The 6,294-nt window shown below is 36.2% G+C and overlaps 1 pseudogene; it reads left to right on the forward strand.

The window, feature by feature from the left end:
- Nucleotides 1-782: 782 nt before the first annotated feature.
- LOC126592503 (cationic peroxidase 1-like) lies at nt 783-5,987 on the forward strand (annotated as a pseudogene).
- The last annotated feature ends 307 nt before the right edge of the window (nt 5,988-6,294 follow it).

Here is a 6,294-nt window from a genome sequence, read left to right on the forward strand (position 1 = left end):
CGCTAGGGCTACGATGTAGCCTAACTATGAATTCTTAATTTCTCAGTTTAATTATTTATGAATTTTCATTCAAGTTGAGTATCATTTTGCTGTGCTTATGAGCTTGATTTTAATCTTGGTGATTGGCCACCACTTTGGTTTGAGTTGAGTGTATTTGATGCGAAGTAACATAGATGCCATGTTGTTAATTCGGTTTTAGTGTCTTGCAAATGGTACCATGAATTCCTTGATGTAGATGCCATACACTAGGTTTCATGCGGTCTCTAAAGTAGTTCTCAAATCGTTAATGAACTTGTGTGTGTTTAGTAATCTAGATGCCATAGATTGTTAGCACATATGAGTATACATAGTAATCTAGATGTCATGGATGCTATATGAATTAGAGGAATTAGACCGTCAATTTGAATGATTACTCATTAATAATTAATTGTAGGAATTGAGTTGGATTGGTTATGGTGAATCGGATGCTCTAGTGTCTTTCGCAATTGATTTATAATTTGATTTCTTTGTTGTTCTTGTCATTTATTTAAGCTCATTTGATTTTTGTTTACATTTACTATTTCAAAGTTCTTTCTCAAATCATCAATTTTTCCATTTCAATTCAAGTGCAATACAAATTAAGTTAGATAGATAAAATTATTTCAATCTTAGTTGGAACGATCTTGTGCTTACCTACTATACTACTTAACGATTCGTACACTTGCGAGCATTAAAATTTGGACTTAATTGGGTTGATTTCGGATAATCTAATTTTGGCAACAATCAGAAACCTAGCATTAGTCATGGGTTCATATCATACTGGTTCATGTACTCCCACAATCACTAAAATGTCGTTGTCATTAATTTTCCGTCTTGTTGGAGGAGCTTCTGGTCAGTTGTCCTCTACTTTCTATGAAACATCGTGTCCTAATGCCTTGTCCACCATTTGTCCACCATAAAATCGGCGGTGAACTCAGCGATGTCGAAGGAAGCTCGCATGGGAGCTTTCTTACTCCGTATTCAATTCCATGATTGTTTTGTTAATGCAAGTGATCATTTCTACGTACTACATCTCTTTAACTTCCTGCCTAATGATTTTCTTTCATATATAATTATTATCTTTCACCTGCATGCATGCATGCTCGTGAATTCTTTTATACCTGCTTGAAGAGAGAAAGAATGAAGATAGTACGAATTCCCAATCACTCCTCTTTCTTTTATTTGTTTATTTCTTTTATTTATTTGAGGAAATTCCATGATTTTGTTTTCCTGTCTTGGACATTTTTTTTCAAAATTAAGGACAATTGTATTAAGGGTACAAATGTAATACAGTACAGTTAGTAAGTTGGTTAGAGTAGTTAGACTTTATCTTATAAAAACGGTTGTGTAACCTTCATTCTATCAATCAATACAAAAGCATATTTCTCTCTCTAAATCTCTCTCTCTCTCTCAAACTCTCTGTATTGATCTTTCTTCTCTTCATCTTTCTTCTTGATTTTCTTTCAATTCCCAAATATTACAATGTAGTTAACATGGTATCAGACCCACCAGGCTTACGCCATTGATTTTGGTGGTTCCGTATTTTCTTTTAGATTTCTTTGTCTAGTTTTATTTTCTCTTCAGATTTTCTTGAATTTTTTCGTCTAAGTTCTTTGGTGTTTCCTTCTTCTCTCTGATCCATGAATCGGAGAAGGAAGCAGAATCAAGTTCTTACTCAGTTTTTTTGTGGATGCGAATCGACTGAAAAACGTCGTCACTGACCTCGCCAATTTCAATGCCATGATAATCCTTTCCAGCTGCAGCGGCAATACCGATTAGAGTCGTACTCTCGCCGAGATGCGAATCCTCCTCTCTGATCCTCAAGATCTGGCTGTGCAGCACGCACCCCGTCTTATTCCGACCGAAGCATTTCACGGACTCGATAGCTGGGGCCGCCATAGTGTTGCTCTCTAGGGTTTGGGGTCTTTTTCAGCCACTTCTGAATTTCAAGATTCTTCATTTCAATATCAATGTTCGTGATATTTGGGGTATTTGGATTCAAGAATATTGGTTATTGCTAGATTGTGCAATTTGTATGATGGTGTCCAGTTCTATCTCTGCTTCATTGGAATTCTGCTCTGTTTCTCTTGTTGGGTTTGATGTTTCTGCAAATCTTGATATGTTTGGAGAAATGGGTATGGATTCTTGGGTTTGATTGCTACTAATATCTTTAGGGTGTTCATTGTCGAATTACTCAGGAAGTTTGCAATATCCAATTATTGTCTCTCTGCTTCACTGATTTTCTGCAATTCTGTTGAGGAGTTTGTGCAGTAATTTTCTCTTATCTCAGCCTATAATGTCGAGTCTAACCAACTCAATTGTTAGCATGAATCTACACTAAGTCCGGTTATACGATAAAGTTTGAAGAAGTTGATAACGGTAAATCCCACGAAGGGTAATTCCATGATGTGAATAGGTAAAAATCCCACGAAGGGTAGAAGAAGTTGTTAATGGTAAATCCCACGAAGGGTAATTCCATGTTATGAATAAGTAGTGTTGTGAATTGGTAAATCCACAAAGGGCGATCCCGTGGACATTAGTGTAGTGTAGTTTAGTATTGGCAGAAAGCCATTAGAAATGGACATGAAGTCATTAGTACTTGAAGATTGTTGGCACGAAGCCATTAGAAGTTGAAATTTGTTGGCACGAAGCTGCTAGTAAGTAGTTTTGATTGTGGGCAAGAAGCCATTGTTAAAAGAAGTTGTTGACGGTAAATCTCACGAAGGGTAATTCTGTAAGAAATTGTTATAATCGGCCTGAGGATGTGTTACAATTTTATTCTATTTGGTTTGCAGTAGCTACAGAGGTGTCGACATCAGTTTGTGGTGCTGAAATTCTTTGGAAATAACCAATATGCAATTACGCAGTTTAGTGATGCCAGTCAATGCTGGAGAAGTTTGAGTCAATAGCAAAGCGATGCTAAACAATGATGGACAGGTTTGAGGCAAAAGCAATGTGATGTCAAAAGATTCAAGTTCGCAGAAAGGGTTGCTGCTTTGGAAGTGGTTGTGGCTGGCGGGACCAAGGTTTTCGATAAGGAATTTGGTGTGTCAACAGAGTTGCTCATGAGACTTTGTTGTGGGATTGCAAGATTGCAGATGGTTCAACATTGTGTTCAGTGATTGTAGATGTTTTTCCAATCTCAAACTGGGTTAACTTAGTTGAGATTGAGGGGGAGTATTAAGGGTACAAATGTAATACAATACAGTTAGTAAGTTGGTTAGAGTAGTTAGACTTTCTCTTATAAAAACGGTTGTGTAACCTTCATTCTATCAATCAATACAAAAGCATATTTCTCTCTCTAAATCTCTCTCTCTCTCTCAAACTCTCTGTATTGATCTTTCTTCTCTTCATCTTTCTTCTTGATTTTCTTTCAATTCCCAAATATTACAATGTAGTTAACAAATTGGACAGTTTTTTCTGAGTCTTGTAGAAGAGTAAAAAAGATGTTGGAAAAGAATAGAGTTGTAATTGTTGTCTTTGTCATCTACAATTAAAAAGTGGAAGATAAAGTAAGAGAAATACAATTTTTTTTAAGTGCTATTCACACATCAATTTTTAATTCTTACACCCTTTTACTAATTTTTTTTTGTCAAATTTTTTTTTTAATTCATTCGATTTAAAGGTTAAAAATTAAGAAGAGTGAAAAGTAAAAATAGGCGTGTAACTAGCGCTATCCTATTTTTTAACACTCAGTTGGACAACCAAAATCTTGGACTTTTTTATTCGTTGTTCATAAATTATTTTATTTTCTATTTCTGTTTTAATTTTTAACCATCCGATAATCTAATTTGACTTCTTGTTTTCTCATTCTTCGCGGGCCACGCATTCAACTGAGCTTTTTGTGCCGTAGTGCCAAAAAAATAGTGAATCTGCGCGTATACATATTAGGACAAAAAAAGAAGTCATGTTTCTCACAGAAAAGGTAGACGAGTTTGAATAACAAATGTGAACTGTGCATGCAGGGATGTGATGGTTCGGTTCTGCTGGATGACACACCCAATTTCACTGGAGAGAAAACAGCAGCTTCTAATGCTAATTCTTTGAGGGGATTTGATGTAATCGATACAATTAAATCACAATTGACGCGTATCTGCCCCAAAGTGGTCTCTTGTGCTGACATCATAACCGTTGCTGCTCGGGACTCTATTGTTGCAGTAAGTAAAAAACGCTACTAATAATCAACTGTTATTGAGGCTCCGAAAAGAATTATCATGCATTTCTTTAAGTCTAATTTTTTTATTTGTTTAGAGTGTTAATTGTAAACACGAAATTCTTACAAAAAAATGAGACAATAACATGTGTACAAAACAATGATTGTAATAATGTAGAACTATGGTTTCAATCTCTGTTTACAAAAACTTGAATCCTCTTATTCGATCTCTGGGATTATAGAGTGTATGTGTAGGATTGTTGATCCAAGTTTCGCAATGACTGATCTCGGAAGAGCGGATGTTGCAAGGGTTTGGCTTGTGGCGATGGAAGAACAGGCACGTGTAATGGTGATTGATGATTCTTCATGGATGTGACGAAGAACACATAGAGCCTTCTGAGTGTTTGGTAGAATCTGGGGCTTGAGAGTTTGAGCGTCTGGGTGTGAGAATGAATTTCTTTGGCCCCATTCTTTGTCTTAGAGCCTCGTATTTATAGGCTCTCCAAGTCTTGCCTACGGCTGGAATTGGCCTGAATTGTGGACTTGATTCATTGATGAAAAAACCAATACTTGATTTAGAGCTTGGTTCGTGATTTGACTTCATCAAATAATCAATAACATTTAAATTTAAATCAATTAATTTGTTTGCTTTAAATTAAAATTAATCAAAGAACTAATAAAAATAATTCATTAATTAATTTCCGTCAAATGTCCAAAAGTGTCACTCTTGATGACTCATCTAGTTTTGACAAGTCACGTGTATTGTGTACGATTCGTGAGATACATGGTGCATGCCACGTAAGCCTTGACATGTTGATATTTAATGTGTTGGTAAACATTTATTTCACCAAAATTTCAGTATCTACACTATCTTAAAGACTTCCCTCTATAATTTGTGATCGTTAAATCTCACTTTGTGTTATGGTATAACATTCAATTATTTAAACAGTTGGGCGGACCTGCCTATACAGTGCCTTTCGGCAGAAGAGACTCCACCACAGCTAGCTTAAGTGCTGCCAATTCCAACATACCCGCTCCCACATTGAATCTTACAGGCCTTATTACTGCTTTCTCAAACAAAGGCTTCACTGCCAAGGACCTAGTTGCCCTCTCAGGTTTGCTCAAAAGTTAGATCATCTCTACTTATTGTTTAAGTACTAAACAAGTCCAATCTCTATTTACTTTGTTTTTTATTGTTTAATAATTAGGATCTCATACAATTAGGCTAGCTAGGTGCACAAATTTCTGGGCACGTCTTTACAACGTAACAAACATAAACGCTTCATTCGCAACATCACTGCTGAAATCAAGTTGTCCAACAAGTGGAGGCGATAACAATCTCTACCCACTTGATGTCACAAGTCCAACAACTTTTAACAATGCTTACTTCAGGAACTTGGTGAGCCAAAAGGGCATGTTGCACTCCGATCAACAGCTCTTTAGTGGCGGCTCCACCGATGCTCAGGTAAATGCTTACGTCAGCAATACGGCAACCTTAAGAGCAGATTTTGCCAATGCTATGAAAAGGATGGGAAACCTAAGCCCTCTCACGGGCACCAATGCTCAGATTAGGACCGATTGTAGAACAGTCAACTAAGTTCTTCGAAGTAGAGAGCCGGCTTGTTTATTTCCAAGTGTCTATTTTGGATTAGTTACTTTTTGCGATGTGGGGTTTTTGTAGATGAATTAATTCCAATAATAAAAGCATTTTGCTTGACGTTTTCATTTGCCTTGGTTATTGTAATATATTGATATCAGGGGAAGAGGGAGGGAGGGATTTGGGATGCTGTAATTCTTGTTTTGTTATAGTAAGTGTGTAACTTTAAATATGGTTGTGTAAATTAAAAGTAGGGATTCCGGGTAGGAAAGAGATTTTTCCTATTTACTGTTTTTTTTTTTTTTTTTGTCAAAAGGTAGACTTTATTAAATACGAATAGAAACGTTTACATCTTTTGCTAAAATGTTAAATAAAAACTCCGGACCCAAAACATTCCAACGAAAAACACCTCCATGTGAGGCAACATATGAAGCGACAACATAAGCAACGGCATTCCCATTCCGCTTAACAAACATAAACCTCACCTTTTCTAATTGGGATACCAACATACCAATATCATAAATAA

Source organism: Malus sylvestris, chromosome 12 (genome assembly GCF_916048215.2).
Source record: "Malus sylvestris chromosome 12, drMalSylv7.2, whole genome shotgun sequence".
NCBI lineage: Eukaryota > Viridiplantae > Streptophyta > Magnoliopsida > Rosales > Rosaceae > Malus > Malus sylvestris.